We start from the raw sequence: 22,804 nt of genomic DNA on the forward strand, positions 1-22,804 counted from the left end.
AAAATGCGAAAATGGAAAATGCTCCGGTCATTAAGGGGTTAAACAAGCTGGACTTTTGCTTTGTCTGATATAAGGTTGTGTTTTTTTCTTCTGCCAGTGTGAATGAAACACTGAGCTTGGACTGAAAACCTGCATGTGCCTCTTTACTGCAGTCCTGCCGTTGCCTAGCAGAGCGAATCCCCATAACATCTAAGGCTTTCGTTTTGAGAAACTCTTTCAAATCGTCTTCCTCAACATAAAAAACAAATGCAGTGTAGCCGAGGGCATTATGCACTTTACAGTTATGGGCAAATGGCTCCTATCTGTGCATAATACCCTAGGCTAAGTGTACACTATATTTGGTTTTTATGTTGACGAAGACCATTTGAAACAGTTTCTCAAAGTTAAAGCCTTAGATGTATCCAGAAGTAGGGCACAGGCATTTGCATATGTTGGCCATTGACTTTCATTAAATAATGGCCATGCACTGAACCACATATTCTTCACTTCTATCCAATATAGACCATTATCTCCAGAGAAGAACATAATTATAATCAGCATGCAATATGTGACTTTCAAATAAAATAGTTTAAAAAAGTCTAAAAGATAATGATTGGTCTGCTGTTTCTATAATGTTCCCAAGCACAGTGCTAATATTGTGAGTTTGGACCTGAGAATCATATCAAGGAGCATGCCAGTAGAATAATAGCCTGGAGATAGTCTGGGACATATTCATGAATAGCCTTGGTTAGCTTGTGGTCATGAATAAGAATAACATGGAAAATGGCTGCATTCTTTCATCATGAAGCAGATTTGTACATTTGTTGGGAAAAATGGCTCGTGGCTATTTATATTTAAGAGTAATATATTGAAAATGTAGACAACATATGGAGTACAAGGGTCATGGAGAATGATTGCTGTAGGAATAAAGGAATGATTAGACTAAGTCCAGAGTGCATAAATACACATATTCGATAGACAATTGCAAGTTCTACCCCTCGGCAATCAAAATCTATAGTGGCAATCCAAATTATTTAACCCTCATTACAAACTAATTAAACAATCAATCAATTAATTGATCAATAGCAATTTAATTAGTTCAACACAACTAATACAACAAGTAGCCTCTCCAAATTCCAAGTTACTTTTAATTACTACTACAGACTCAGAATGATTCAACTCCTTCATGACAAGCGTCTTTAGTACTTAGAGCCTTTTTGGCTGATATGACCTGTTGCCAACATGATGCGTAGCCAGACACTTGCTTCTGGCAGCTTTTGTAAGGATTCTTAGCCCATTTCTCATGTGCAATGGACTCAAGTTCATTAATATTCTTGGGTTGTCAATGGTGATGAGCAAATTTATTTGAGTGGAATTGAATTCTACTCGAATTTGACAAAAATCTGTATTCGACAAAATGCATATTTTTTGGGGAATTTGCTCCCACTTGGATTCAGCAAAAGGGTTAAAAGAATATATTTATACTTACCTTACAACTCTCCTATCTAGCTGATCTGCTCCCCACCATTACCCGTCCACCTCATCGCATCTTTTGATTGATGCTGCTCAAGCTAAAATCCCTGAGCCGCTCACTCAAGCTCAGGATTTACGGTTCTGATGAGACCAGGAATGATTCTGTGCATGCGCGCGTGGGGTCACCGCACATGTTGCGATGTCATGACGCTGTAACCTTTTGTGCGCTTACACAGAACCTTCTGGAAGAATTCAACGACGTGGTCAGCAGCAATCAGAAGTTGAAGTGAGATCGAGAAGGGTGATGGTGAAGAGTGGAGGGTCCATAGAGGTGAGCAGTAAGATGAGTTAAATGATTTTTCAGCATAATAGGTGACATTAGATTCACAGAGAATAACTTCTCTGTCAATCAAATTTCCCTGGAAAATGCACGCGAACAGGAAAATGTATATTTTGGCAGATTCGCTCATCTCTAGTAGTCAAGAGACTGGTCCAAAAAGTTGAAAGAAATCTGAAGGTCATGTAATAATGAAAGTCTAACTGTTGAAAATGTAAGTGTAACCACTAATTTTTCTTCTTTGTAGTTTAGTGGTGTAAAGTGAGTGTCGGGTAATAGAATGTATCAAAGACACTCAGACTCTCAGATCATTATACTGCTTATCAATTAATAAAATCTTCATACAAGACACAAACTGTGTACTGACTAAGAAGTAATATGACGGTTTTGCATAAAGCTGACTTAGAAAACACCCTGCCAGTTATTTTGTTTTTATTATTATTATTATTATTATTATTATTATTTTCTGTGATATTCATGAGAATTGTTTTCCAATAAAGGCAAATGCATGGGGAAGAAACCGAAAAATTTGCTAAAGTACGAAGCATTCTCTCAACCATTCCAAGCCTACTCATATATGATCCTACACTCAAGCATGTGGCTTCATAATGGTTATAATCATTTCTTGGTGTCTACCCTCATAGTCATCAGTGCACGTAAAGACTGAGGTTGACCTTTGCTGTGTCTAAATGGTAAGAGCATGTGGTCAGTTATATTTCTGGTGGATATACTGTATCTATGAACTGTCTGACAATGGTTTTGAATCTTGCAAGGAAAGACATGTATTTTCAATATAAATGCCCAAACTTTTTTTTTTTTTATATTTCTAGTTTGTCACTGTGTTCGGCTGGATAGCTATTCCTCTTATCACTCCACGTAGTGAATGAAAGACTTCAGCATTACAAGATAAATTATAATGAAGCTCCAATTCACATAATCTCTGTAAAGAGACAAAGAACAAAAGATCAACAACAAAGAACAACTCAAAGAGATGCTTTTCTTTTTCTAAAACAAACTATTTCTAGTACCACTCATCCAAACTATTCTTCTCATGATCACTTCTGCTGGCCTTTAGCGTTAGATTAAAAAATTGTCAAGGAGAAGAATGAAAAAAAATATATAATTTTTAAATGGCATTTGAGGTCTCCAGAGTAAAGATAAACAATAGGTGCTACACCAAGATATGATTCAGTATTATTGCTGAAATTCATCAAAAGATAAATACAATGAAAAAGTCTCCATAGCATCAAAATGCAATGGTGATGGGATATAATAAAGATGCGCAGAGGATCGACGTCAAGATGAATTTCTTGAAATTCATGGTTTCACTCAAAATTGACCATTTGAAAATTCGATTCACAGTTCACAAAAGAAAAACTTGCCCAGCACTATTTCCCACACTGTGGAAGCATCAGAGAGTGGGCTTATATCTTTCTGTGTGCCCATGTGAGCCTCCCCATAATGTTCTGCAGCTATAGCATCATACGGAATATCATACCTTGTACAGTGGTGGTCAGTACCTAGGTCATCACAGATCAGCGGTTTCCAGCGGAGCACAGTTTATGTGGCAGAGTCATCTTCCGACTCCTGAGTCACTGGGTAATACTCCCTCCCATATATTGTAAGCTCTTATGGTCAGCAGGATTCTCTCTCTCTCTCTTATAGAGAAAAAGCTCTTTTGGTCAGTGGGATTCTCTCTCTCTGTCGCTTATAGAGTGTAAGCTGTTTGGGTTAATGGGATTCTTTCTCTTTCTCTCCTCTCCCCCACGTGTACTTTCTGATCCAGTATTGAGATTGGCATAAATTTATTTGCCGCCAATGAAAATTTTGGGGAAAATTTGGTGGTGTCAGTGAATTAAAATTTTAAAAGATCCAGTCATCTATTATTACACTTTAGCACAGGACTTATGGAATAGTTTTTAAAGACAATTGATTACATTTCTGCATGATTTTTCCTTTTAGGACCTCTACAACTTCTAGAAGAGAGAGGCTCATTTGCAAGCAAGTAGTAATGAGCAAGCATACTCAGAAGTGCTTGGTACTCGTCCAAGCATCTCAGTACTCGAGATGTTCGGAGCTCTCCGAGTACTTGCAAGATGCTCGAGCGGAAGCTTGGGTCCCCTCACTGCATGTTTGGCTCTCTTTAGAGTGCCAATCAACATGCAGGGATTGCCTGCCACTCACTGTAATGCCGCAGCCAAGTTGGTTGTGGCATTACAGAGATTGGCTGGGCTCACAGCGTCATCAAGTCTATATCAGACCTGGCGCCGTCATGCTTGTCAGTCTACTCTGCAATCAGGCAGTGTAAGGAGAGGTGCTGCTGAGCTAGGGAGAGCTTTGGTTGTGTATTAGGTAGTGTAGGGAGAAAACAAGTACATTACACATATCCATCTCCACAAACAGTCCTTCTGAGGACTAATCCATCTGCCGAGATATCAGGCAGGCAGCGTATATAGCAGACTGCAGTGCATATAGCACAAGAGGCTCCATTCCAGTTCTGCCTTCTGCTGCTGTTAGACATTTCTAAACAAAGGCCCAGCTCTCAGGTACCAGGAATAATTTTTTGGGGATTTTAATCCCTATTATTTGAAACTGTGGTTTCTCCGTCACACGGATCACATATAATTGCGCTGAACATAATGCCATTTCTTGCCTCCATTCAATTTTTTTTCAGTGTGTCAGCAAAGTTTTTGACACCTGTTTGCTCTTCAAAATACTTGCCTACTGGCCAGGTATTTAAAACTGTGGTTTGTCCGTCACACGGATCACATATAATTGCGCTGAGAATACTGCCATTTCTGGCCTCCATTCAAATTATTTTCAGTGTGTCAGCAAAGTTTTTGACACCGGTTTGCTGTTCAAAATAGTTACCTACAAGCCAGGTATTTAAAACTGTGGTTTGTCCGTCACACGGATCACATATCCTTTTTCTGAAAATTCTGCCATTTCTGGCCTCCATTCTAATTTTTTTTTCAGTGTGTCAGCAAAGTTTTTGACAATGGTTTGCTGTTCAAAATAGTTACCTACAGGCCTGGTATTTACAACTGTGGTTTGTCCGTCACACGGATGACATATATGTTTTCTGAAAATTCTTCCATTTCTGGCCTCCATTCTAATTTTTATTCATTGTGTCAGCAACGTTTTTGACACCGGTTTGCTGCTCAAAATAGTTACCTACAGGCCAGGTATTTAAAACTCTGGTTTCTCCGTCACACAGATTACATATAACTTTGCTCCAAATTCAGCCATTTGTATTGAGCGTGGAAAATATTGTCCTCCATTTAAAATGGGCAAGGCACATGGCAAGGAACGGGGAACAGGACGTGATGGTGCATGCAGAGGCCGAGGACAAATTTGTGGGCAAGCTGAAATTGTGCCACAACAAACACCCACATCTTCTCGCCCCACCTTCCTGTCACAATTCCTAGGGGACCGCAGCACACCACTATTGAACCCAGAGCAGTGTCAAAAGGTTGTTGGTTGGATGCGGATAATGCTTCCACTCACTTTGCCACCACCCTGTCTTCCACACGGTAAAATCTAAGTAGCCATGAGTCTGGACTGCATATTCCTCACCCTGATGCTCCTTCCTCTCACCATGCCAAGTGCCCGGACACAACTGATCCCATACTTGGACACTCCGAAGAGCTGTTCACTTTTCCATTTATAGATTCGGGCCTCTCGCCCAGTCCACTTGAAACGGGCATGTAGCGATGCCCAAATATTTGAGCAGCGATGGTCACACAAAGGCAACGGTGGGAAAGTGTCACAAAAGGTGGACGATGATGAGACACAATTGCCAAAAATTCAAGAGGAGGACCAGGGTGCGGAAGTGGAAGACGAGGTGGTGGATGATATTGTAACTGACCCAACCTGGCAGGAGGACATGCAGAGCGAGGACAGCAGCACACAGGGGGAGGGAGGCAGAGCACCCCAACAGGCAGGAAGAAGCAGTGTGGTGGCCGCAGACAGAAGACAGGCAACTGTTCCCTGTAAGAACAACACAAAGGAAGTTGCCAGTACAACTGTTAGGTCTTCGGAGGGTGGTTGTTTTTTAAAGACTCTACCGATAACCCCAAAAAGGCCTTTTGCATCACCTGCAAGGCCAGCATCAACAGGGGTGGCAAAACTACCAGCCTGACCACGACCAGCATGATCATGCACATGGCAGCAAAGCACCCGACTTTGTGGGCCAAACTCAAAGGTGCAGGAACAGTGTCTGCAGGTGGCACCACTGCTTCTTCCACTGTTGTGCATGCAAGCCAATCCCCTGTCCATGGTGCATGCAAAGATGCCTCCCTATCTGCATCTATCATTGTACACTCTCAAGTAGCAGCATCAGCCAGCACGTTCACGTCCTTGTCCCAGCGCAATGTTCAGTTATCCACACCCCAGTCCTTGGAACACAAGCACAAATGCGCAGCCAATGCCCCACAGTCCACACTACTATATTCCCACATTTCACAACTGCTTGCGCTCGAAATGTTGCCTTTTAGGCGCGTGGAGACGGAAGCATTCCTCGGTACTCGGTCCTCAGCCGCCACTATTTCTCCCGGTTTGCCATTTCCGCATTACACAAGCACGTGTCCCAAAACATTAGCCATGCCCTCAACAACGCAGTTACGGAGAAAGTCCACCTAACCACGTGGACACATGGACAAGTGCTTGTGGACAGGATGCTGACGGCACACTAGGTTAACATAGTGGAAGCGGGGTCCCAGTCGGACCTTGGGACGGAACACTTCCTCACGACGCCAAGGATTGCAGGCCCTAGGTCAATCAGGATTGCCCCCACAGTCAACAGCTCCTACACCTCATCCTCCTCAGCCTCCTCCTCCTCTTCAGCCTCCATCTCTGAGATGACCACATCAGTCACAAGCTGGAAGCACGGCAGCACTGCCTCGGCCAAGCAGCAGCAGGCTGTGTTGAAGCTAATATACTTAGGTGACAAACCGCATAATTCTGAAGAGTTGTGGACAGCTCTGAAAGAGCGGGCAGATCTGTGGCTCACACCGCTGAATCTACAGCCAGGCATGGTCATGTGTGACAATGGCCGTAACATGGTGGCAGCTCTGAGGCGAGACGAGCTCACACACGTACCATGCCTGGTCCATGTGCTTAACCTCGTAGTTCAGCGATTTCTCAAATGCTACCCGAAGCTGCTGAATCTGCTTGTTTATGTATGCCACCTGTGTGCCCATTTTAAAAATCAACTACAGCTTCTGCCGTTCTTACCGTGTTTCAGCAGCATTTGCAACTTCCGGCTCACAGACTGGTGTGTGATGTCCCCACGCGTTGGAACTCTACACTGCAGATGTTAGGAAGGGTTTGTGAGCAGTAGAGGGCAGTTGTTGAGTAGCAGCATCAACAAGGCCGTCGGTATTCAGGTCAGACTCCACACATAAGACATCAGGAGTGGACATGGTTGTCAGACATATGTACCATCCTCCAAAACTTTGAGGACTCCACCAAGATTGTGAGCGGCTATGATGCCATAATTAGCATCACTATCCTGCTTCTCTGTCTTCTGAAATGCTTTCTGCTCACAATCAAAGCGGATGCATTGCAGGCGGAGCATGATGAGATGGAGCAAGGAACAATACAGTGTGATTACACACAACCCAGCCTCATCCCAATGTGGATTGGGTGACAATGAGGAAGAGAAGGAGAAGAACAGGAGCTAGTTTCATGCACTATAGACGGTACCACCTGCACAACTGTCATACCGTCTGTTCAGCGTGGTTGGCCTGAGGAGAGAGAGGAGGAGGAGAGCATGGACAGTCATCCTTTTGGTGAGGACACGGAAGTCTTGCCTGTTAGCAGTCTGGCACGCATGTCTAAGTTTATGTTACGCTGCCTTTCCCATGACCCTCGCATTCTCAAATTTTTGTGTTACAGTCATTACTGGTTGGTGACACTTCTAGACCCACGCTACAAGGAGAACTTTCTATCTCTTATTCCTGAGGCGGACAGGTCTACAAAAATGGGACAGTACCAGAAGGCCCCTGTTGCAGAACTATTAAAAAAATTCCCATCTGAAAACAATGACGGCAGAGGTCACAGTTCTTTGTACAACCAAGGAGTACAGGCGAGAGACAGACAACTTCAATCCAGCAGAGGCAGGGGAACACTGTCAAAGTTCTGGGACAGTTTTCTCAGCACCTCCCATCGCACAGGCCCTGAGGCACGGGGTACTCTCACACGGAGTGCAAAGTTTGGGAAGATGCTGAGGGAGTACCTTGCCGACCGTACAAATGTCCTCCATGATTCCTCTGTGCCTTATAATTATTGGGTATCCAACCTGGATACGGGGAATGAACTGGCTCTCTATGCCTTGGAGGTCCTGCCTGCCCTGCAGCTAGCGTTTTATCAGAGCGGGTTTTTAGTGCCGCTGGTGGAATTATAACTGATAAGCGCATTCGCCTGTCAACTGAAAATGCTGACAGGCTGACTCTTATAAAAATGAACAAGGGCTGGAATGGGCCAGACTTCTCACCACCACCGAATGATAGTAGCCTAACATAAACTTAAATCCAGTGTCTTTTTTTCGGAGGTGTATTCCCATGCACCTCCTCACACCCACCCATGGGTATACGCTTCCTGATTTTGGCTATTTGCTCTTGTCCTCCTTCTTCTCCTCATCCTCATCCTCCACCATCATATCACCAGGGTGAACGTGGTCCATGATCCAACTCCTACATAATTTTTTAAAGGTGTTTATGATGCCTGTAAAAATTTTTTTTTATACAGTATGTTCATGTATACCCCCCAGGGGTAAAAGTTTGTCAGCCCATACACTTAGTGCATGGGCATTACAAGTATAGGAGACCCGCTCCTTTCTAATGGGAAAATTTTTTATGAGGCCCTCCTCCACGTCTCTTCCAAGGGGCATTGGAGTGCCTCCCAATTTTTGGCAGCCCTTGCATTCACTGCAGAGGCAAACACAATGGGAGACCCACTTTCTAATGATGGGAACATTTTTTTTCAGGAGGCCCTCCACTCCTTCTCTTCCAAGGAGCATTGGAGTGCCTCTAAATTTTTGGCAACCCTTGCATTCACTGCATAGGCAAACACAATGGGAGACCCACTTCCTAATAATGGGAACATTGTTTTCAGGAGGCCCTCATCTAACTTTCTTCAAAGGGGTATTGGGTTGCATCAAAATTTTCAAAGTGGTATTGGGGTGCGTCCAAATTTTGGGCAGCCCTGCCACTCACTGCATGCGCAATAACAGTATAGGAGACCCACTCTTTAGTAATGGGAACAACAAAGCATAGCCGGCCGATGGCTCTCTAAGAATAGAGAGGGCCGACTGCTGGCCCTTTAAGAATAGTAAAGGCCGCTTGATGGCCCTATAAAAATAGGCTCTGTGACTTTCAGAGTCCCTCCTTCATAAATGAAACATGATGTGTCTGATGATATCCCACGACTTTGTCCAAGTTTATCATATTGGTCCTTTGTGTGTTTGAGCTTGACATCCCTGCCCTAAGAGGTTCCATTTTTTGATATAACATGTATCATCTTTCCTATTATAAGGTGAAATTTTCTCTACCCTCATGTTTTTTGAATATGTGAATTCTTCTACACTCAATGAATATGTAGTTACAAGTTTCTTCTTAAAACTTTTCCTTTTATTCAGTTTAAATGTGCTAAAATATAACATATTTCAGATACATTGGGACCTTCTTCAGATAATGTATTTCACTTTTACAATATTCATGTTGTGTTTCACAGAATCTTTATAAAGTTTTTATGTTTGGCAGCAACTTATGCCTCGTATGTAAAAAACAGCATTCATATTCTAAAAAAAAATTTAGGACCTTGATAAACAACACCCAGCAATGTTTTCATATTGCATTAGAAAATCAGACCCTACAGTACATCTGAATATAGGAAAGTCAATCTAATCCCTTAGCTGCTGAGTAAGATACATTATACCATAAAGTGTACACTTGGCATGTAAATAGACAACCTTGAAAAAGAGTAAGGTAAAATATTATTAAGTGAATTGGACTATGGTCTCCACTTTATGTGGTGTGGAGTAAAATTCTGGAGGATATTTTTCAATACTGTCTAATTTTAGCGTAAACTTAGACTAGACAATCTTACAATTTGACAAATTTAGTAAAGTGGCTCATACTGTCTCATACAGTAAATCTAATTTTAAAATTGTCTAGTCTAAATTTATGCCACCTATTATTTGACTCTCTTTGTGCCAAAAATTGCTCCAAAATTTTGAAACATTATTTTTTATACAAAAGGAGTTGGCAGTTGGTCAATCCATTATCAGTTGGTCCACTCCACCTTTTGATGAAATCAGACACAAAATGTCTCCAGAACAATTAATGAAATATGATGATAGTCATGAAAGACAGTTTTTGTGGGGTACAAAAACTTTCAAAAATGTTGGCATATTTAGCTTGATCAAATCAAGAGAAATAAGGCTGAAAGCAAATAAACTACTAATAAGCAAATTATTAGTGCACTAGGCTTCCGTGCTCCCTGTATTGGCTGCTCTGATGCAAATTTGTCAAGTTAGTGCAGTATATTTACAGATATTTAGTCAGTGGACTTCCTAAAAGCTCGATTATTCTTAAAAAATTAAAATGTGTTTTTACCCCTATTAACAGACACATACAGATGTGTCCATCCTTTCCTTCTCTTGAGTTTGGTTAATGGATTGTCCACTAATCGGGGCAACCCATTCTCATTCTGTATGTGTCAACCTTTTAAAATAATAACACTTATTCAGACCCCCATCAAGAATTTGATTCTGTGAGTCCTAAGTGATGAAAAAATTCTGAAGTTCTGTACCAGTGGGATATTATTTTATAGGAGTTTACATTTGGAGAGCTATGTGAATGAGAAAGAATAGTTTTATGTTCAGATTCAGTAAAACTAGTGTTTAATTCCTTTTCCCAAGAAATCAGAAAGGTTGGTTTATACAGTAAGGTTTCATAGGAAACATTAAATAATTATACATTTTTAAGATTCCACTGCGAATGGAGAAGTTAAGTCTTAAAAGTAAATTAAGCCAGTACTATTCTCTGGTTGCTAGGAACTTTATTTTAAATTGCATAAAAATATGAGAGGTATAGTTTAATTGCAAAATAAAAATACTAGAGCGGCGTGCAATTTCTACTGGCCACAATCTCCCATAGGAATATTGCTTGATAAAAAATGGGAAATATTGTTATTGGTAAATGAGACCATAGATTATAAGTGTCTTGGGTCTAAAAAGTTTAGGATGGTGCTAATAGGAGCTAGGGCTGAAGGAACATATGAATATGAATTAAAATCCTTTCAATAGCTTGTTTGCTAGACAGTATAGTAGAGGTGCTTATTAAAACAGTAGTTAGGTGGAGGAAGGGAGTTGATCCCGATGTTTTGATATTTTTACCTAGTAATAGGATTTCTATGTCTGATTTGTTGTTTCGTTTTAATAAATTAGCAAGTTTCAACCGTAGGTGAATTGCTTTGTAGTAAGTTTAGATATCTGGGAGGCCTCCTTGTGATTTTGGTTGGGCAAGAACCTTATATGATAATCTTGCCTATTTGTATTTCCAGATAAATTGAGAGATCTGTTTTTTCACCATAGAGAAAAATGAAGTAGGTAGATCAATAGGTAACATATTTAAGGTATATAGTATTTTAGAAAGGACATAGGATTTTACTACATTTTTTCTTCCAATCCATGAAAAAAGGGGAGATTGTTGGTTTTTAAGAGGTTGATTGATTTCTTCAATCAAGGGTGGGTAATTGTTTTGATACAAGTACTTCTGGTTGTCAATAATTTTAACACCTAAGTCCATTTTAATACAGTATATTATCATAATATGCTATCAAAACTCTCAGCAGTTTGCAGCTTATATCACAAACACTGGGTGGCCATAGATAGACACATAAAGCATTAACATGTATTTTTTTAAGTTAGTAATCTTGCCCATTCGTCTCAGAAGATGTTGAGCCAAGAACAAAAGTAAGAAAGGATATATTTCTATTCTGCAACCCATACTTTAGGTGAATGACACTCCCTTATTATTCCATTGATAGGTAATTAGACCTCGTATTTATTATCTGCTTTATATTTCTACATTTTATGTGTTATGTGACCTTACAGTCTAGTCTATAAGGAGAAAATAATAAATAAAACTCGGGGGATGGAGAAAGTAATTCTAGGCAAGCGCTTTGTTGGATTTATATTGTACAAGTTGGGTAACGCTTTAGAACAGTTTTTTAGGAAAAGTAAGTTTAAAGAGGGTTTAAAAGTTTTAAGGGTTTGAGAGTTGGATACAAAATGATAGAAATTACAGAAGAGAAAATGGAAAAAGTATTTTGTGCAAGAATGTGTAGAGCATGTTTAAAGTAATAGAGAAAAATTTGTCTTTAGTAGACTAGTTTAACTTAGACAATAAATGTAGGATGGCGCAGAATTGTGTAGGACATGTGTTGAAGTGAGTTTTTTTAACTGGATTTATTGTGTTTTTGTAGAAAGATGGGAGAGGGTCCAAGTAATAGACAGCTTAGATACTTAACGAGAAAACAATCTGGTGGAGTCTAAAGTATTCACTAGAGTTAGCAGAATTAGTGTTTTTTCACTTTGCAGTCACATTTTGTGCTGCATTTTTTCTCATTTTTTAACACTTTCTTTGCATCAATAAAGTTAGCATTTTTTTCTGAATCTGGAGAATATAGTGAACATGTAAGTTCAATTCCCCATTCATCTCACTATCTGATTGACTCTTCTATTAAGTGAAACTGTCTCACTGCCTTCCTTAAACACAGTTACTATTTTATCTTTCTGGGATTTATATAATATATACTTATATACTCATTGATACACTTATATATAGAAAACCCTTCATAAAAATGAATGGGTTCATTTTTTTACGGAAAGATTGTGGTCAGATATTGATTGGCTGTAGGATAAAAAAAAAACAATGTATTTTGGCAGTACCTTTTGTGGTTCTTTGTTTTCTTCCAAATCTGGCATGCTCTACATTTGGGTATTTTTACAAGTTTTTCTATAACATTATCTGTAAACCAATAAAATAATAAAATAATAATAGAAATGCAAAAAAAACATACTTGTCTGCAATAAAATCTGACATTAAAAACCATTGCTTTATTTGAATGGATCATTTTTGGAGCCCCGTTTTTAGGATTCCTAATAGTTTCTGAAGTCTCAGACTCCCAGCAATCAGAAGATGATAAATTGCTGAGTTTAGACAACTTGTCTTTTAGATACCAAAGTAACCGTAAAGTTTTTCAAGCACAAGATGCTTCTAGAAAACGTTGCCGGTGTTTTTTCTATAACTGTAACATCTTTTCTGCCATCTTCTCGGTAACTTTTTTCGGTGGCTTTGGCACCAGTGTTTTTATATTTCTTTATATAAAATAGTGAGCGGTTTCCAAGCGGAATCCGCCTGAACAATAGTCAAGTCACTTCTTTTAACTGTTTTCAAAGTATTAAGCAATTAAAAGAAGATCAAAAAGATGGAACATATTTAGAGCACGTCACTTCAAAATTGCAGCACAAATGTTCATGCTTTTCATCAAAGGTTATGCACCTTATAAGTGCAATTCAAAGCGCACCAGCCTGAAAAAGATATTATGAGCACATACCATAAGGGGTGGATAGATTTAGTGAAAAGGCCAATTTTTTTCAAATCTGACATGTCACTTTAAGTGACAATAATTCTGAAATGTTTCAAAATATCCCAGGAATCTCTAACCCCTTAGATTCCAGTCTTAACATCTCATCTAGCCAAATCAGATCTCATACTTTGTAGTGTTGAGGGGCAATAGCCCCAAAACACTGTGTCTGCAAATTGAGATTTTGGTTTGCTTTTTATCCTAAGTCATGTGGCAAGGCTCATTACAGGGTCGATACTGACTTGTAGGATTGCTACTGTACTTCCAATTGGTGGCGATAGAGTTCTTGTCCTCTTTCTCTCTGAAGAGACAATTTGCATATCAAAATATTTTTTTGTGGAACATTATACTTTGTGATAATAGTAAATTTAGGTTAATATGTTTTGTGTATATTTATAACAGTAGCAGAAATTGGACAAAAATGTCTAAAATGTAGCAATTTTCAAACTTTGAATGATTATCCCTTTAATCCAGACAGTCATATAACAAAATATAGTTAATAAATCCCATTTCCCCCCATGTCTGATTTACAACAGCACCATCTGTTTGTTAGGATATTAGAAGCTTTAAAATTGGAGCCGTAATTTTTCATTGTTTCAAGAACATTTACAAAACGTACGTTTTTTTAGAGATCTATTCAGTTTGTTAAGTAACTTTAGTGGACTTACAGAAAGTATATGTTGGAAAAACCCCAAAAGTGATAGCATTTTAAAAACGTCTCCCCTCGTCATATTCAAAACTGCTGTTGGGCAGTTTATTAACTCTACGGGTGCTTTTCAAGAATTAATGAAAAGTGGCATCACAGGAATGAAAAATGTTATTTTTACCCATTAAATGTTGCGAACTTCTGAACAGGTCACTCACTATAGCAGACAGACTCTAAGGACGGTATTTGGCTATGAATTGCCATGTCATCCATTAGCATCGCACATTCATATTCTCACGGTGCCGCCACATTCTGTTAACCATCTAGATTCCACAGTCACATTTGACAGCAGCTTCTAAGGGGTTAAATGGCAATGGTCGGTGCCAATACCTATCACGATTGATATACTAGTATCAGCTATAGTGCACAGGAGATAGCTGCTCCATTATCACCCGTCAGGGGATGTTATTCACTTATATCTCAGGTCAGTTTTAAGGCATATTGTGGTGACTAAGGGGTTAATTTTGCTAATGGTATTGCGTACCTCACTTCTGTATATATCTGTAGGCTGAACCCACGTTGCACAATGCATGTGTAATATGGTCTATTTATGATGCAGATTGCATTATCGCATCATCAAACAAAAGTGAGACTTTTGTATCATTATTTCGATGTAGTTATGTGACAATATTTGCAGTTTGTGACTCCATTTGATGTCTTTGTTCCTGTCCAGTGATATAATCTAGGCTTCTTTTTTTGTACATTTCTTGTCCTCTCAGTAAAAAAAAAGAAAGAAAAGAAATGGAACAAAGCTTAATAGTTCTCTGCTCTTTCCTAAGGTTTTTGTCTGATGGATCTAAATTGCTTTTAAGTTTTCCTTTCCCTTGGTCCTACAGGGAGTACATGCTGAGAATTCTGAATTTGCAAGACACTGTGGTTGGCAGTGCTGTGACTCTAAAGGATTTGAGGAAGATTAAGAGATAATATGGTTGAACAATCCAAAGCAACCATTAGCCAAAGGACCTATACAATGGGAACTTTCTGCAACTGTTGCTTATTTCATATGTATTTGTGGACTAATGACATAAAAATAACCCCTTGTTAAGGCAGAATGACAACATCACCGGCATTGAATGAGGCTTGTTACTCTGAAGTTGGTCATTTGTCAGGTTATTTCCAATTAAGAAATCTTTTCTATGCTGCTTTTTATTTTTGCTTGTAGTGTCTCATTTTGTTTGATTGAAATTTTAGCTTTAAAATTTTTGGTTTAAAAAAGGATATCACAACATAAACCGCATCCATCACACAATGGACACCAAAGGCTCCTGATGGTCCCAATTGACTTAAAGGAAATTTGTCAGTAGGTTTTTACTATGTAATCTGAATATAGCAGGATATAGGGGCTGAAACACAGATTTCAGTGATGTGTCACTTATCAGGCTGTGTGCTGTTGTTTACTTACAATGAAGGTTTTATCACCAAGATATTATCACTGCCAGGACTACAGCTCAGAGGACTGTTAGACCGACCACGCCCCCTCCTCTGATAAGCAGCTCACTGTCAATAGACAATATACATAGAAAGCTGTCGTGTGGGCTGGTTAGCTTTCTCAACTCTGCTACATCTAAAAACTTTTATCGCAAGTGCTCCACCCAGTAAACTAAATGGTACATCACTAGAATCAGGTTTCGCTGCCTACATCATGCTGCTCTCAGAAAAGGTAGCAAAACCTGGTGACAGATTCCCTTTAAGGAGGATCTATTTATTAGACTTGATAAAGCTGTTGTACTTACTTTGAAAATCCATGTAAGAATGGCTATGTTCTGCTATTTGAAAATTTCCATAACTGATATTATGATGAGCATTGAAATGAGCCCAGTTCTATCTGAAGTCACATATGTAACAAGGAGAGCAAATTTCTCTGTTCGACTTAGTCATCTGAGTTTTCCCATGAATAAAGTTAATTTTAATCTACATTTTAATCTATAGATCTTGGAATAATAATAACTTCCACAATTGGATGTGTTTAAATAAAATGTTCCTGTGCTGAGATAATCTTAAAAATGTGTCCTTGTTAAATACTGTGTAATGGCCATGTCTGACCGTGCAACGACGTGGTCTGATCAGGGGTGAATTAAGAGTAGCAAGGGACCCGGGCAGTTTAGAAGGCGTGGGCCCCCCCCCCCCCACACACACACCTGATGCATCACATGTCATATGATCCCTTGTGAAAGATCATGTGATAGTTCACGTGAAATTAATTTGGCACAATATTAATTATAATAATTTTTTTTAGGCTGTGTGCCCACTATGCGTTTTTTAAGCAATTCCGCTGCAGAAACACTTAAAAAACGCTTGGTAGAAGGTCTGCCATGTTCCCCAATGATAATCCGCATGTGCTGTGCACATGCTGCGGAAATTTCCACTGCGGGTTATCAAAAAACGCAGCACTACCAATTATTTTGCGGAAGCGCGACGTTTTCGCCGCCATTGACTTGTATTGGAACGCATGGAATCCGCATCACTGCATCTGTACATGCGGATTCCATGCGTTTCTATGTGCGGATGGTACCCGGGTGTGGAGGAAAGGAGACTCTCCTCCAGACCCAGGTGCCATAGATCCTGTAAAAAAAGAATAAAATAAAAAATAAATATTATACTTACCTTCTGATGGCCCCCGGTGTCTTTATCCGATGCGTCCTGGCTTGCCGGCAGCTCGCGATGGTCTGAAAAGGACCTGCCGTGACGTCATTTAGTCATGTGATGGGTCACGCAACCGCTGACGTCGGCAGGCCATCAGAAGGTAATTATATATTTATTTTTTATTTTTTACCATTCTTTTACGGTCACACTATATAAATCCATGCTGGTTGCATGAATTTATATAGTTGTCAAGCACTTTCCAAGTGATGCTAAAATCGCTTGGAAAGCGCTTGTCAACCCGCATGCGGAAATGCATGTGTAGAACGCTTCTCTTCCAATTGTCCCTGGCAGGAAAAACGCATGTAAAATCCGCATGCGTTTTTTCTGTCAGGGCGATGCAGAAACGCTCAAAAAAAATCCGAAGCATTTCTGCATCGTGGGCACATAGCCTTACATTAATTGTATGACTCAATATTGAGCACACGTAGCCATCTATACACGGCGGGAGGCCACACGGCACCACCTATACACAGCGGGAGGCCGCACAGTGCCATCAATGCACAGCAGGAGGCCGCACGTAGCCATCTATAGTCAGCAGGAGGCCGCACATAGCCATCTATACACAGCGGGAGGCGACATGTAGCTATCAATACACAGCAGGAGGCCGCACGTAGCCATCTATACACAGCGGGAGTCCGCACGTTGCCATCTATAAACAGCAGGAGGCCGCACGTAGCCATCTATACACAGCAGGAGGCCCCACGAAGCCATCTATACACAGCAGGAAGCTGCACGTAGCCATTTATACACAGGAGGAGGACGCACGTAGCCATCTATACACAGCAGGAGGCTGCACGGCGCCATCTATACACAGCGGGAGGCCGCACGTAGCCATCTATATACAGCAGGAGGCCTCACGTAGCCATCTATACACAGCAGGAGGCCGCACGGCGCCATCTACACACATCAGGAGGCCACATGTAGACATCTATACACAGCGGGAGGCCGCACGTAGCCATCTATACACAGCAGGAGGCCGCACATAGCCATCTATACACAGCGGGAGGCCGCACGTAGCCATATATACAAAGCAGGAGGCTGCACGGCAGCACCTATACACAGCGGGAGGCCGCACCTAGCCATTTATACACAGCAGGAGGCCGCACGTAGCCATCTATACACAGCAGGAGGCTGCACAGCGCTATCTATACACAGCGGGAGGCTGCACGTAGCCATCTATATACAGCGGGAGGCCGCACGTAGCCATCTATACACAGCGGGAGGCTGCACGGCGCCATCTACACACAGCAGGAGGCCACATGTAGCCATCTATACACAGCAGAAGGCTGCACAAAGCCATCTGTATACAGCGGGAGGCCGCATGCAGCCATCTATACACAGCGGGAGGCCGCACGTAGCCATCTATACACAGCGGGAGGCTGCACGTATCCATCCATACAAAGCGGGAGGCCACACGTAGCCATCTATACACAGCAGGTGTTATGTTCTGCTACCAGAGCTAAGGAAAGAGAGGAGATCTGTCCCTACGATAGAACTCAGCTTTATCCCTACGATGTAACAGGGGACCTGATCCTGCGATCAGACCTGCTAAAGTCCTAAGCTAGTCTGTACGGAGACCTATAGAATTGGGGAAGGAATCCCTACAAGTACTAAGGACTGGGAGGAAAATGGGACACCTCCTAACAGAAATAGTAGCAGACAGACAAACAAACAAAATATATAGAACACTGAGGTCCGTAGACCAAGCAAACTAACAGAGTTAGATACAGAGCACAGGCTAGCTAGAAAGTAGTTATACAATGAAGGCCAGCAAAGCCAGAAGGGCGGAGCAGGATTAAAAAGGCCAACAAGGTCATGTGACCAGCAAAGGAAAAAACCTAAGAGTAAGGTTCTAACAGTACCCCCCCTTCTAAGAGGATCCTCTGGATCCCCTAGGGCCAGGCTTATCAGGAAATCTCCTGTGAAACGCTCTGATAAGTCTGGATGCGGAAACATCATCTGACCTCACCCAAGAGTTATCCTCGGGTCCGAAACCTTTCCAGGCCACAAGATACTGCAAACTACCTCTATACCGTCTAGAGTTAAGGATGCGAGAAATTTCATATTCCCCGTCCTCCACCACCGGAGGAACAGAGGCAGAGGCGTCACCATCTGACACAACAGCTTTTTTTAACAGAGAGACATGAAATACCGGATTAATTCTCCAGGAGGTAGGAGACCTAACAGCAGATTGGTTGACAACCTGAAACACCTTAAAGGGCCCTACAAACTTGGGACCAATTTCTTAGAAGGAATCCTCAACCGCAGATTCCTAGAGGACAACCAAACCATGTCACCAACAGCGAACAAAACCTCCTGTCGTTTCCTATCAAAGTAGTCTTTAGATTTTCTGTTGGCCTCCTGAAGATTACCACGCACATCCGTCCAAACACTCTCCAAATCACCGGAAAAATTCTCCTCCTCAGGCACGGCAGATCCCAACTTGGAGAACGACCCAAACGACGGATGTCTCCCAGAACAACAAAAAAAAGGCGAACAACCAGCAGAAGAAGATGTATGATTGTTCAGAGCAAATTCAGCAAGTGGCAGAAACTCAGACCACCCCTCTTGATTGTCTGCCACAAAACAACGCAAGAACTGCTCAACATCCTGGTTTTTCCTTTCTGTCTGGCCATTAGATTCAGGATGATATCCGGACGAGAACGATAAATGAACTCCCAACCTGTCACAAAAGGCACGCCAAAAACGTGCCACGAACTGAGGACCCCTATCAGAAACAATGTCAGTAGGAACGCCATGAAGTCTGACAATTTCCTTGACAAAGGCCTTAGCGAGAGTTTTAGCGCAGGGCAGTTTGACGAAGGGAACCAAGTGACACCTCTTGCTAAAACGGTCCACGACCACCCAGATGACAGTAAAACCCTCAGAGGGGGGAAGGTCAGTTATAAAGTCCATAGCCAAATGTGTCCAAGGAGCACTGGGAACCTGCAAAGGACAAAGCAACCCCGCAGCAGGAGTATGTGAGGACTTAGATCTAGCACATATAGTACATTGACGCACCCACTTAATGACTTCCTTCTGCCATCCAGGCCACCAAAAACTGCGACCCACCAGTCTCTTGGTCTCAGAGATTCCGGGATGACCTGCCAACCGAGATTCGTGACACTCAACAAACAAATCTCTCCTAAAGGTCCCAGGCACAAACAACCTCCCATGAGGAATGTTAGATGGGGCATTCTCCTGTGCTTTAAGAATCTCATCTTCCAAAACAGAGTCCAAAGCAGCTATCACAACACCTTCTTGTAAAATGTTCTCCTCTTTCTCAGCACCGACTATGGGAGAAAAACTGCGAGACAAGGCATCCGCCTTAACATTCTTAGTACCAGGGATGTAAGTAACGGAGAAATTAAACCGCGAGAAAAACAGTGCCCACCTAGCCTGACGGGCATTCAGGTGCTTGGCAGCATCAAGATATATCAGATTTTTATGATCCGTAAGAACATGAATGGGAAATTCCGCACCTTCCAAGAAGTGGCGCCAGTGTTCAAATGCGAGTTTAATAGCCAATAATTCCCGATTACCAATATCGTAATTCAGTTCAGTCTCCGAAAATTTTTTTGAAAAAAAGGCACAGGGATGTAATCCATCCCCGTTATCCTGAGACAATACTGCGCCAACCCCCACAGAGGAAGCATCAACCTCAACCAAAAACGGCTTAGTCACATCAGGCTGCATAAGGATGGGAGCAGAGGTGAACCTCTCCTTGAGATACACAAAAGCTTCAATAGCCTCAGAAGACCACTGAACCGCATCAGCACCTTTCCTGGTGAGATCGGTCAGAGGTTTGACAATACTAGAAAATTTTTTTATGAATTTTCTGTAATAATTGGCGAAACCTAAAAACCTCTGTATCGATTTCAAACCAATAGGCATAGGCCATTCCTGTACAGCTTGAACTTTAACCGGGTCCATCTCAAAACCTTCGCTGGAGATAATGTAACCCAAAAAACTAATTCTCTGTACAGCGAACTCACATTTCTCCAGCTTAGCAAAAAGCGAATTGTCCATTAACAACTGTAATACCTCACGTACGCTCCGCCAATGAGACTCCAGATCCGGCGAATAAATCAAAATGTCATCCAAATACACAACCACATTTTTGCCAATCAAAGGTCTAAGGATGTCATTAATAAGATTCTGAAAAAATGCAGGAGCATTAGTAAGACCAAAAGGCATAACCAGATTCTCAAAATGACCCACAGGAGTGTTAAAAGCAGTCTTCCATTCGTCACCCTCCTTCATGCGCAACAGATTGTATGCCCCCTTAAGGTCAATTTTAGAGAACCACTTGGCCCCCATTAACTGGTTAAATAAATCAGGAATCAATGGCAGTGGGTAAGGATTGCGTACAGTAATTTTGTTAATCTCACGAAAATCCAGACAAGGACGTAAACCGCCGTCCTTTTTTTTTACAAAAAAAAATCCAGCCGCCACAGGAGACTTAGAAGGCCTAATGTGACCGGCGGCCAAACTTGTCTGTATGTATTCCTCCAAAGCCTTCCTCTCAGGAATAGTAAGGTTAAATAAACGACTTTTAGGAAGAGTCGCTCCAGGGACAAATTCAATAGAACAATCATAGTCTCTATGGGGAGGCAAAACCTGCGATTCCTTCTCAGAAAAAACTCTCCAAAAATCCTGAATAGGAACAGGCAATTCTCCCCTATCCAAAGCTGCAATACGCCCGTTACAACACTTGTCATAACATTTATGGCTCCAGGATTTAATTTCACTGGTAGACCAATCCAGTACAGGATTGTGAAATTTTAACCAGGGCAATCCCAATATTACTGGAGAAGGCAAGTTATTCAAAACTACCAAATCCAATTTCTCATGGTGAACACCATTAATAGTGAGAGGAAATTCACAGACCTTGAGAGTAATATTCTTCAAAGGGGAACCATCCACAGAAACCACAGCAATGGGGGATGATAAAGGTTCGGGTTTTAAATTGAGTCTTTCCAAGAATCCCCCATCAATTACATTCAGAGTAGACCCACAATCGACAAACACCCGAAATTCCATTAATTTTTCCTGAGCAATCGTGGAAGCAGCTAAAAATACACCCTTGGAATTTAAACAGGCAATATGGGCATGACTGACCATTTTTTTTTCTTTCTTCATACGAAGCTCACAGCCTTTAATCAAATGACCAGATTTTCCGCAATAGAAACACAAGCCTTCAAAAAATCTACGGTCTTTTTCTTGAGAGCGAGGTGCCACCGATCCAATCTCCATCGGTTCACCACTGTTAGTACACACATTCTCATAACCAGAAACTGACATAGCAGAGGATTTGCTCTCATTAACCCTTGCACGCAGTCTCCTATCCACCAGTATAGCTAATTGCATAGCCTGTTGCAAATCTTCAGGTGTAGGATAAGCAATTAGCAGGTCTTTAACCCTTTCATTGAGCCCAGCAAGAAATAGACTTTTCAGAGCAGAATCGTTCCACCCTGTTTGAGTAGACCATCGACGGAAATGAGTACAATATTTTTCCACATTACCTGATCCCTGTCTCAAACGTCTTAACTCAGTCTCAGCTGATGCGACACGGTCAGGATCATCATATAATAGCCCCAAAGCAGAAAAAAAACTATCCACTGATCTGAAGCATGTATCACTAGGTTGCAAAGAAAAGGCCCACTCCTGAGGCTCTTTGCGCAAAAGTGACATTATGAACCCTATGCGCTGGGATTCATCCCCAGAGGACTTGGGTCTCAAACGAAAATACAATAAGCAAGCATTTTTAAATGAAAAAAATTCTCGGTGTTCACCAAAAAATAAATCCGGCAAACATACCTTAGGCTCCAAGAAATGTGCTCCAGGACAGTAACTCACGTGCTGACGGAGCTCGGCCACCTCCAGAGAGAGTCCCTGCAGGCGATGAGCCAAATCCTGAACCGACACCATGATGGAACAGAAAAATCTTTCCTTAGAGAATTTGCAGGCTGGACTTACTGTTATGTTCTGCTACCAGAGCTAAGGAAAGA

The 22,804-nt window shown here is 41.4% G+C and overlaps 1 protein-coding gene across 1 annotated transcript in view; it reads left to right on the forward strand.

Moving 5' to 3' along the window:
• Positions 1 to 22,804, forward strand: part of ROBO1 (roundabout guidance receptor 1) — a 1,620,698-nt gene that overhangs the window by 198,597 nt on the left and 1,399,297 nt on the right. The window lies entirely within an intron of this gene.

This window comes from Phyllobates terribilis, unplaced genomic scaffold (assembly GCF_046119375.1).
Source record: "Phyllobates terribilis strain yellow unplaced genomic scaffold, ASM4611937v1 Scaffold_2__4_contigs__length_985480577, whole genome shotgun sequence".
Classification (NCBI taxonomy): Eukaryota; Metazoa; Chordata; class Amphibia; order Anura; family Dendrobatidae; genus Phyllobates; species Phyllobates terribilis.